This window comes from Lithobates pipiens, unplaced genomic scaffold (genome assembly GCF_037356315.1).
Source record: "Lithobates pipiens isolate NorthernLeopardFrog02 unplaced genomic scaffold, aLitPip1_a1.2 Scaffold_22, whole genome shotgun sequence".
NCBI lineage: Eukaryota > Metazoa > Chordata > Amphibia > Anura > Ranidae > Lithobates > Lithobates pipiens.
This window is the reverse complement of record NW_027507784.1, coordinates 59,915,657-59,927,905: the sequence shown is the minus strand read 5'-3', so window position 1 is coordinate 59,927,905 and position 12,249 is coordinate 59,915,657. Positions and strand designations below refer to the sequence as shown.

The window sequence follows — 12,249 nt, the reverse complement described above, 5'->3', positions numbered from 1 at the left end:
ATATCGCCAAGCAGGCTGAAAGATCCAGGTATCCTACAAGTTCTCTACAGCTTAGTTTCTTACATGTTTTACAACAACGTTGGTTACAAAGACTTTGTTCCTGAGTAAGCACCTTGTTGGCTGCTAGGCCTTGTGAGAGAGGGACTGTCCAACCTGAGTGCTCATCCAGCTGCGAATGGCTATTCTCTAGATGCAGACAAAGTAAGTGAGTTCTTTAACGTTTTTTTGGACTTTGACATTGAGAGTAACTGAACTATCTTTTCCAACCCTCTGATCCCAAGTTGAAAGACTGTTCAATGGTTTGAGTTTTTGCAAATAAAATCCATTCAAGTGGATCTATTGTCGGTCTCAAGTTACTGGGCCATCTACCACGGGACATCCCCTAGATGTGTCACAAGGAGAACGGAAGGTAACAGTAAGCCCAAAAATAACCAGCAGCTCCTTTGGGGGTTAGTGATACACATCTATATACAGTATAATCAAAATATATAGATATATATATATATATATATATATAAAACTATATATATATATATATATATAGATAGATAGATAGATAGATAGATAGATAGATAGATAAATATTATTATTGTTGTTACTATTATTTTTCTATTTGTTTGCTACTTTCTCCAGGTGTGCTTTGGATTGCTAGTTAAAAACTTTTTTGATTATATAAATCCTGAATAATAATAATAAGAAGAAGAATAAATAAATAAATATATATATAGAGAGAGATATCTATATATATAGATAGATATCTATATACAGTATAATATCTATATATCTATATATCTATCTATATATATCTATATATATAGATATATATATAATTATTATTATTATTTTTCCATTAGCTTGCTACTTATTTTGGATTGCAAGTTAAAAACTTTTTTGACTAGCAATGATAAATGCATTGCCCAAACTACAGGAGTAATAGACGCAAATTAAGCCTGGCCTTCGATATCCTTTAGTTTCCTCCTCGTAGCATACCAAAAATGATTTGAAATCATTTTGTTGCGCAAAAAAAAAAAAAAAAGGGAAAAGAAAAAAAAAAAGTCTGGAGATGCCGGGGATTGAACCCGGGACCTCACACATGCGAAGCGCGCGCTCTACCACTGAGCTACATCCCCCAGCTGACTGCGTCAATCGCGCTAACACAATAGGAAGTGTCTCTATCTCTCACATATAGACTACGGAATTTTGCTGATTTTCTGTCCTTTGCCCTTCCTCAAAGCCTTTTTTTCTTACTTTGAAATAAAAAGAATAAACTGAATGAAAACGAAGTGTTTTTATATGAAAATATATGAAAATAAATAAATATACTTCTAGTGGTATCAAAATTCACTTTACAAATGTAGAAAACTAATTGGCGTTTTTTAAAGCGCAGGGAGAGGAAAAAAACATAGGTTTGCATTGGCCGGGAATCGAACCCGGGCCTCCCGCGTGGCAGGCGAGAATTCTACCACTGAACCACCAATGCTTCACATAGCTGTTATCTCTCTACTGATTCTGTTACAATGACAAGGAGATACTTTTGTATGTATTTCTCTTTATATTAATTAAAATAAAACAAAGTATCCGTCTCTTAGCCTGAGTTCTGCTCCTAGAAATTGCTGCTGCTCAATTTCTGTGCAGAACTGTGATGATCTTGTTGCTGTAAATATACAGGAAATGGTTTTAGAAATATATCTGATACAATAATACAAGTCTACTCTCATACATTTTTGTTTTGGAAGCTGTGCATGGTGGACGTTTCCTGCACCGTGTTCAAAACACACTGGGTGTGTGATCTCCTGTGGGGGGGGGGGGGGGTAATATATTCTTAACCATTTCAATACTGGCCACTTTCACCCCCTTCCTGCCCAGGCCAATTTTCAGCTCTCAGCGCTGTCATACTTTGAATGACAATTATGTGGTCATGCAACACTGTACCCAAACAAAATTTCTATCATTTTTGTTTTACACAAATAGACATTTGTTTTGGTGGTATTTGATCACCGCCGTTTTTTTATATTAAATAAAATGAAAAAAGACTGAACATTGTGAAAAAGAAAAAACAGTATTTTTTTTTACTTTCTGCTAGAAAACATATCAAATAAAAAATAACAAATTCTAATATCTTCATAAATTTTGCCTACATGTCTATGATAAAAAGAATCCCAATAAGTGTATATTGATTGGCTTGTGTGAAAGGTATAGTGCCTACAAACTACGGTATATACTTTATACTGATTTTTTTTGTAGTCTAGTATACTAATGGCAGTGATCAGCGACTTATAGTGGGATTGCAATAGTGCGGAGGTCAATCTGACTCTAAGACCCCTTTCACACCGTTTTGCAGTCGCCATAACATTAAAAATAGCAACTGCAAACCGCCCTCAAACAGTTGCACCATTGTCTCCAGTGTCAAAGCCCGAGGGCTTTGACACTGGAGCGGTGCACTGGCAGGATGTCAGGAAAAGTCCTGCCAGCAGCTTCTTTTCAGCGATGAAGGAGCGGTGTGTTTACTGGTCCTCCACCGATGCTCCCCATTGAAATCAATGGGGCAGCGCGGCTACACCGCCGGCAAAACGTGCATTGAGGCGCATTGTGGGCGGTTTTAACCCTTTCTCGGCTGCTAGTGGGGGTTAAAAGCGCCCCCGCTAGCAGCCAAAATGCGCCGCCAATCTGATGGTAAAGCGCCGCTAAAAATATCGCCGATGCTATGGGTGGCACAGTGTGAAAGAGGTCTAACTGACACTGGGTTGGAACTTACTAACTGCCACAGATATCACCAGTGACACTAAGCCCTGATTCACATTGACACGATTTGGCAAGTCAAATTGCATGCCAAATTGGCGGCAATTTTTGGGAATGGCAGCGTCCAAATTGGTGCGATGCTGCACCGATTCCCATAAGTAGTTTCTGTACTATTTTTGGAGATTTGGAGTGCGATTTCCATTGACATCTTTGGAGAAACCCGCACAGATGTCTCTGAAATCATCCCAAAAATCAAGACTGACATGCGGGAATGAAATTATGCGAGTTCAGCTAAACTCGCATGATTTCATTCCCGCACTCAGTGTGAACCTAGGCTTATACAGTGTTCTGTGCTAATACTATACACTGTCACTGTACTAATTTATTTTTATTTATTTCAGGTACTTATATAGCTCCATCATGACAATGACCGGGAAGAGGTTAACATCTAGGGCAATCAAGGGGTTAAACGTGTGCCTAATAATGTGTAATGTGTGCATTATGTGCTGTTTTTACTAACAGATCACTTTTCTTCTTATCCCTGCTTTGCAGGGAGAAGAAACAGAGAGATGTTCCCTTTGTACAGAGTACTGTGTTGATTGTCAACACAGGGCTCTGGGGCTGTGATTAGACACAGCTGATCAACAGGTCCTGACCAATAAATCATTGGGCGGGACTTGCTGACAGACTCCCGCTGTGTACAATCAATGCAGGTGTTGGCGCATGCGCGCGCCCTCAACCTGGAAGTGTCATACGGGTACGTCGCATTGCCTGCATGGACCGCCAGGCCACACTACATTGCAGGCAGGCAGTCCACAAGTGGTTAAACTATGCAGTTTCAAGCACCCGAAAACGTGCCACATTTTCCAAAGCATACCATTAAAAATGAATGGCACCCATAAAAACTATTGATTAAAAAAAAAAAATGAATGGCACCCCTATATGTCTGCAAAAGAATGTGTGTTGGCTGCAGGAGCCAGTTTTCCACACAGTGAGGCTGGATGGTGCACCTTTGCCTTCCACCTGCACCAAAATGCCAGGACCTCCTACAATGGGGCTAAATGCCCAATGTGCATGGGGCCTAATTGGCAGTTAGGAAAGTTATCATGTGACATGGTCCTCATAGTCTCCTGGATGAGCTCCCATGAGCACCATTGCAGCCAGCTTGACTCTGGTTACTTCTAGGAAACAGAAGACGTATTACACAATATTACACATATTTGTGTTTCCATATTTATCCTTGTTATAAGTGCAGATGAGTGGGAGATGTCTAAGATTTCCGGATGGGAATTTGACATTTAAAAAATATTCCTGCACGCTCCTCCTAATTGAGTCAAGGCGACTGACATAGGAAATGTTCAACTACAGTTTGGGTATTGCTTCAATGTTGCACACTGCAAACTGTCTGTGGCATGAATCATATCTATGGGGCATTCTGTTTTGTAACATTTTATACATAAACAAATACATTTGCTATAATTCAGCTGAAAGGCTGCAAAACATTTCCAAAATCTTACCAAACTTCCACAATTCAGTGATGTCAATTAACCACTTCAGCCCTGGAAGGATTTACCCCCTTAAAGGGGTTGTAAAGTCTCGTTTTTCTTTTCTTTTAAATACCAAACATGTCATACTTACCTCCGCTGTGCAAGGGTTTTGCACAGAGCAGCCCGATCCTCCCTTTCTGGGGTCCTTCCGCGACGCTCCTGGCTCCTCCTCTTTGCGAGTGTCCCGATGGAGAAGCGCTTTCCATGGGGGCACTCGTGCAGGCACACACTCGTGTCCTGCTGCTGGGCCCATTGACACAGACAGCCGGACTCGGCACCACCCCCCCCCCCCCCCCCCCAGTTCTCACATCATTAGATTTGATTGACAGCAGTGGGAGCCTATGGCTTTTATTTTTTGCGCTATAAGCAATTTTGAAAAAAACACAATGAGGGTAATTTACTAAAGGCAAATCCACTTTGCACTACAAGTGCACTTCGAAGTGCAGTTGCTGTAGATCCGAGGGGGGCATGTAAGGAAAATAAAAAACATCATTTTAGCTAGCACATGATTGGATGATAAAATCAGCAGAGCTTCCCTTAATTTCAGATCTACCCCTTAGATTTACAGCGACTGCACTTCCAAGTGCACTTTCAGTACAAAGTGGAGTTGCCCTTTGTAAATAACCCCCAATATTTTGTACTTTTTGCTATAATAAATAGCCCCCTTTTTTTTTGGAAAAAAAAGCAAATTTTTTCCTCAGTTTAGGCCGATATGTATTTTTCTACATATTTTTGGTAATAAAAATCGAAAGAAGCAGTTATTTATTGGTTTGCGCAAAAGTTATAGCATCTACAAAGTAGGGGATAGATTTATAGCATTTTTATTATTATATATTTTTTTTTACTAGTAATGGCGATGATCTGAGTTTTTTACAGAGATTGTGACATTATGGTGGACACATCAGACACTTTTGACACATTTGTGGGTCTATTGACCATTATACAGTGATCTGTGCTATAAAAATGCACTGATTACTGTAAAAATGTCACTGGCAGGGAAGGGGTTATCACGAGGGGGCAATCAAGGGGTTAAATGTGTTCCATCACTGTGTTCTAACTGTGGGGGATGGGACTGACTATAGGGGATGAGAAATCGATGAGAGGTCATGGTTCCCAGCTCACGATCTCTCTCTCCTCTCCTCACGGAACACACGCATCCCAGGGGGACTTGGCCAATCTCCAGGCAGTGGGCCTGGCAGGGTAGCTGAGCCAGCCCTTAAATATAGAGTCAGGCCAGCAGAGGAGTTGGGTGGAAGATGGAGTGCTGAGGAGATTATTGGTGGCCTTGAAGAGGGCCCCTATGTCTGGGGGGGGCTCTGCCTTAGGCTGATGCTTGGGATGGCTTGGGAGGATCCTGACAGCAATGCAATTTGAAAGGAATCTTGCCTGAGCAGCAGCAGGAGGACAGTGTGAGTACATCAGCACACCCAGGGATTCACAAGGAGAGAGACTGCCACATGTAGCAAGCCTTTCTGTAAGGCAGCTTTGTGCTTAATCTTTTCTATTCCCTTGCCCTGAGCGATCTTCGGAGCAGGCTAGCGGGCTGGAAAAAGCATCTCGGTGGGCTGGTTAAGAAGCAGCCAGGTGGGCGGTAGTTCCTGCAGGCAGTAGAGCTGAGGTCAGTGTCTAAAGTGGAGTTGGAGATACTGACACTCATCTGTCCAGGGATCCAGCGCGGTCCTCACAGTCGCCTTTGGGTCATGGCCTCTGAATGTTTACTTTGGGAAGTGAGCCGTGACTGCTTGAGGCTTCACAGCTGGCTTCCCAATCAATGTGCATGCATGAGCTGCGGATTGTAAATGGTCCCACAGCTTTCTGGGACTAGTGAACTGAAAGCGGGAGCGGGTACTTGTCAAAACCAGGTACCCCCCCCCAAAAAAATAAACTGACAAAACTTAAAGAGGTGGGGGGTAAGAGACAGACAAGCAGAACTTCCACTTTTGGGTGAAGTTCCACTTGAAATTTTAATTCTCCATTGGTTCACCCCTCATAGTTATTCTCTTTTGTACTACTCGCCCCTCCCCTATTAGATTGTAAGCTTGAATGAGCAGGTCCCTCTGTACCCTCTTGTATTGAATAGTATTTGTCAGGGCTGGGCTCAGCCCTTCCTTCTCAGAGCTGGCAGCTCAGCTTTCGGCTAATTGCTAACTCCCATCTCTCTCCACAGTTACTCAGCTGTTGATGATATCCTGCTTGTCAGTCCTGCCTACTTAAACTGTCCAGTCCAGAGAATTTCTGCCTTCGCATTGGTAAACACCACAGAAATTATCTCCTGCGATCCTGTTCAAGACTTGTTTTGCTGATATCCCTTTCTGGTTCCAGATCCTGCTTGCTGTTCCACTACATTGATCCCTGACTTCTGGCTTGGCTGACTATCTTTTCCGGTTACTGAACTTTGGCTTTGTTTTGACTACATTTGTTCTTTTTACTTTTTTTATTAAACAAGTGTGATTTAACTGTATTTCTGTCTTGGTCTGATTTCATGGTTTCTGATGCTGTGTACACACGGTCGGACTTTCTGGCAGAAAAAGTCAGACGGAATAATTTCATCAGATATTCCGATCCTGTGTGGGCTTAATCTGATTTTTTTTTCCAAAAATTCTGATGGACCTAGAAATAGAACATGTTTCAAATCTTTCCCACAGAATCAATTCCTATCGAGAAAACCGTTCGTCTGTATGCTGTTCCGATGGACCAAAAACAATGCATGGGCAGCTATTGGCTACTGGCTATTGAACTCCCTTTTCTAGTCCCATCATACGTGTTGTATGTCACTGCATTCTAGACAATCGGACTTTGGTGTGATCGTGTGTAGGCAAGACCGTTTCAGCGGAACTCTGTCGGAAAAACCGCCAGAGTGTATTCTGAGGGAAAAAACGGTCGTTCATACGCAGCATGACAGTATTGTAACAATACTGTCTCACTTATATTGCAAAGCGATGCACAAACTATTAGCACTATACTAAAAAACAATGTATGGTAATTTTAAATGCTGTTTCCATCATAATTGTTATGGTACTGTCAGAAACCTTGAAACAGACAGATACAGATGTACAATCAAATCACACTTGCTTATTAATAAAAATAAAAAGGTAAATAGAAAAAAGCGTGGTCAAGCATAGCCAGAGTCCAGTGGCCAGATCGGGTAGTCAGCCAGTCCAAAGTTCATAAACCAGATCGGGTAATCAGCCAGTCCAGATGTCAGGGAACCAAGAAGAGCAACTGCAAGCAGGATAGAAGCCAGGAGGGATGTCAGCAAGCCAGTCTTGAAACAAACAGCAGGAGATGGTTCCTAGTGATGTGACCAACGCGAAGTCAAAAGAAAGAGTGAGCTGGAAGGCTTTAAATAGGCAGGTCAGAGGAGCATCATCGGGAACAGCTGGTAACTGTGGAAAGAGAAGAGAGCTGGCAATTAGCCGAAAGCTGAGCGGCCAGCCCAGAGGAGAAAGGGCTAAGCCAGCCCTGACAGGTACATGACCAAATCAATGTGTGCTTTGTATCTTTATATAAAAGAAAACCGTTAATTAAACATGAAAGCCACTAGACATGTGCAATTCGTTTCATCACGAACCAAAATTCAGATCACGTTTTCGTTATTCGGAGATATCTGAATCTACAAATCACAAAAGTAACAAATTTCAAAAGATTAAATAAATTATATTTATACAACAAATTCATTTGTATTAATTAGTTTTTTTTTTCAGATGACATAATGCAATAGTTTGGGCCTTTTGTAAAAAGAAAAGTATGGCTTTGGAAAAAAACAAACATTTCTACTCACCTAGGTGGATGCAGGATCGATCTGTTGCTGCATCTGTCCCCCGCCTGCTCTGCAGTGAGAATCGTATGACCAAACACATCTAATCGCTCAGTTATCCCTCTCCGCTCTGACCAGAGAGCAGTGACTGTCTGTCAGTGGCTCCCTGCTTTCCCCTCCAGCACTCACCAGAGTGCTGGTCTGTGGAGGGGGCAGGAGGGGCTGACTTAGGGTCCTTTCACACGGGGCGGATCAGTGCTGATCCGCCCAATGGATATCCGCTTGCTCAGCGGGGATCGCCAGAGCGATCTCCGCTGAACAGGCAGAGCACAGGTCCGTCTCTGCACACTACACAGGGACGGACCTGTCACAGCACCGCTCTCCCCTATTGGAGATCGGGTGACGATGGACCGCAGTGTCCATCATCACCCGATACGATACGATAACGGATGGAAAAATAGTTTTTTCCTCCGTCACACTTTTTTGGATCGGAGCGGGTTGGATGTCAGCGGACATGTCACCGCTGACATCCGACGCTCCATAGACCTCTATGGAGCATACGTTCAGGTCCGCTTAAAAAATTGACAGGTGGACCTGAACAGATCGTCCATGTGAAAGGGGCCTTAGGCTCTTGGTGGATTGCTGAAAGGCTGAGCCAGCTGCCAGTTCAGGCACCTGGGTGGATCCCGACTATATGATCGGGATCTTTCTCGAGCCTGGACCAGCTGAGTGAGGACAGCTGACAGCAAACTTTAGCCAGCTGTTGGCTGAAAACGGGTCACAGGAGTGCAGAATGAACTGAACTCCTCTGACCTGCAGAAGTGTAGCCAAAAAAGCTTTGGCTACACTTCTCATTTAATGTTTGAAGCATCCAAAATAACGTAACAACAAAGAATGGCCCAAATTGATTTGGTTCCCTTTAGTTTTTATGTTTAACATGTTTTAATATTATTAAAAATGCTCTATATATGGAAGGGAATCATATTACAATTAATACAGTAACGTATAAATGTGAAAAAAAGTGATCTAATAGACCATGCAATACAACGTCAAAGACACTCAATATCTGACCTTTATTCTCCATTAAACTATCAATTAACTGCATCACAGAGACACTCGCTATTAAAAGGATGGACTAAGGAATTTCCAGACGAGGCATTAGATGATAAACTTTTTGGAGGTTGTAAAAAAAATTGCAGTTTAATAAGTAGCGAAAATTGGAGGGAAACCAAATTCTTTACTACATCAAGTTTTCATGTCCTTCTTAATTGATAAATCAGATCCCTCAGCCTCAACCTGTTCTTGGTCTAGTACCATACGACCCACGCTACTTCATAGAATGTGGAGCTGTGCCAAAATGTTAACCTTGTGGGACCAAATTCTAAGCTACATACATATTATATCAAGAATACATATCGGCAAGGATCCTATGATCTGCCCTTTTGGATGTTTTGGCCCTTCCACCTCATCAACATCCATAACACCAGTTAACAAAATCATGGTCTTCACTATGTTTGTTGACGGCTCGCAGAACTATATTAAAATTCTGGACATCACCGATTGCTCCCAAATTAACTATGGTGAAAAGGGAACTGAAATCCTTGCTGTATATAGAAAACCTGGACACAATAACACAAGCTCTGAACTCTACAAAACGTTTCTTTAACTGACGGCAAAGATTTATGGAACACTCATTATCAAGCTCAGAAATATCCCAACTAATGACACCATTTCTTTATACTGAATGGTGTCTGCGGAAATTCTAAGGCGCTTCAACATGGTGAACCATGATATGGAAGAGCCCTGGGGCCATCAAAAAAAAAAAATAAAAAAAATACAGAATTATGTTTTTGAAAAAAAAAAAATTCAGAATTCTGAGTTTGGAAGTCAGAATTCTGAGTTTCAAAGTCAGAATTGTAAGTTTAAAAAAATTCTGACTTTCAAACTCAGAACTCTGAATTTTTTTTTTTCAAAAACATAATTCTGTATTTTTTATTTTTTTTGATGGCCCAGGGCTCTTCCATACCATGACACTATCAACGAATCAAGTGTTACTATTATATTATATTTTTATTAATATAAAGGATTATTTTATTGCTATATTTTATTTTATTTCTGTTTTCTCTCTTTGTTCATTTTTTTCATGTATTTTCTTTTTCTATATTTCATTGTAGATCTTCTATATAGATTAATTTATTATTTTAACAGTTAAATCCAAATTACTCATGCATGCTTCCACTTTAAATTAATAATTTGGTAATAGTTACCTATTTATATATCTGTTAATGTGATTCAAAATGTATGGCATTAGGTACAAAGACATAATATCAATGCGGTAAAAGGGAACATTGGTAGTGGTTTAGATACACATTTGTAAATCCACTTTTCTGTTTCTGTTTGAGGCTTGTAAATTGCAAATTTTCAAAAAAAATATTATTTCTAATTGTGTTTGGGTTGGATGGAGATGGATCCATCAGAATCTCCGAATCACAGGATAACAAATTAATCCGAAATCAATTCCGTTCCTTTCTTTATGGTATGATTCTGAGATTCTGATAAATCCACCTCCATCCAATCCAATCAGAGTGCATAAGAAATCTCCCGAAATATTGAATTAATGCGTAAAAATGAATATGGCCAGTCTTATGAAATAACTTCCAAAATATAGAACGATTCAGTACAATGAATATGCAAAAGAAATTCCAAAAATGAATCACACTAACATAGCAAATATGATGAAAAAAATGATTAACGTAACAAATCACGACACTACCTGCCTGGAATTTGTATGTTCTCCCTGTGCCTGTGTGGGTTTCCTCTGGGTACTCCAGTTTCCTCCTCCAAAGACATACTTTTAGGTTAATTTTATCCTGTCTAAATTGCCCCTAATATGTGTATGTATGAATGTGAGTTATGAACCTGACATTGGAAGCTCCTTGAGGGCAGGGACTGATGTGAATGTACAATTTACAGTATATGTAAAGTATGACAGCACTATAGAGCGCTTTTTGCAAATCGGCATTGCGTCGCTTTAACTGACAATTGCGCGGTCGTGCGACATTGTACCCAAACAAAGTTGACATCCTTTTTTTCCCACAAATAGAGCTTTCTTTTGGTCGTATTTGATCACCTCTGTAGTTTTTATTTTTTGCGCTATAAACAAAAGAGGAACCATTTTGAAAAAAGCGCAATATTTCTAACTTTTTACTATAATAAATATCCCCTCAGTTTAGGCTGATATATATTCTTCTACATATTATTGGTTAAAAGAAATCACAGTAAGCGTATATATATATATATATATATATATATATATATATATATATATATATATATATTGATTGGTTTTCGCAAAAGTTATAGCATCTACAAAATAAGGGATCATTTTATGGCATATTTATTATTACTTTTTTTTAATTAGTAATGGTGGCAATCTATGATTTTTATTGTGACTGTGACATTATGGCATACACAAGGGACACTTTTGACACTATTTTGGGACCATTGTCATTTATACAGCGATCGGTGCTCTAAAAATGCACTGATTACTGTGTAAATGACACTGGTAGGGAAGAGGTTAACCACAAGGGGGCGATGAAGGGGTTAAGTGTGTCCTAGGGAGTGGTTCTAACTGTGGGGGAGGGGGGCTTCAACTCATATTACAGCGATCACTGCTCCCGATCAAAGGGAGCAGTGGATCTCGGTCATGACACAAGGCAGAATGGGGAAATGCCTTATTTACATAGGCACATCCCCGTTCTACCTCTCCACACTGCAATCGCGGGCTGCCGGAAAGCGTTGAGTTCCTAGGACCCGTGGGCACGCTCCCAAGGCGTGCAGTACGCACGCCCAAAAGGTGGCAAGTTTAAAGCGACGTACCTGTACGCCCATTTGCCTGCCTCTGCCATTGTGCCGACATATATCTGTGTGCGGCGGTTGGCAAGTGGTTAAATAAACAAAATAAATAAGTAAACAAATGAATCTGAAATTAAACAAATTTTTCTGTTGTGCACACCTCTAAAAGTCATTTAAAAGAATGAAAAATCATGCAAAATAACTCAAAATATGAGCACAATGAAAATATTCAATGTATTCATTTTAGAAACAAAGTATCAAATGCTGGAATTGGGAAAGAAACAATTCTGCAGACGATGTTGGATACAGTGCGGTGGCCGTGCGTTCCTCAGCTATAAATAAGAACGCAGA

At 40.6% G+C, this 12,249-nt stretch overlaps 1 non-coding gene across 1 annotated transcript; it reads right to left on the bottom strand.

Annotated features, from left to right (window-relative positions):
- Window positions 1-1,058: 1,058 nt before the first annotated feature.
- Window positions 1,059-1,130, bottom strand: TRNAA-CGC (transfer RNA alanine (anticodon CGC)). Its single transcript has one exon. It is a non-coding gene; the product is annotated as a tRNA-Ala (tRNA).
- Window positions 1,131-12,249: the final 11,119 nt, after the last annotated feature.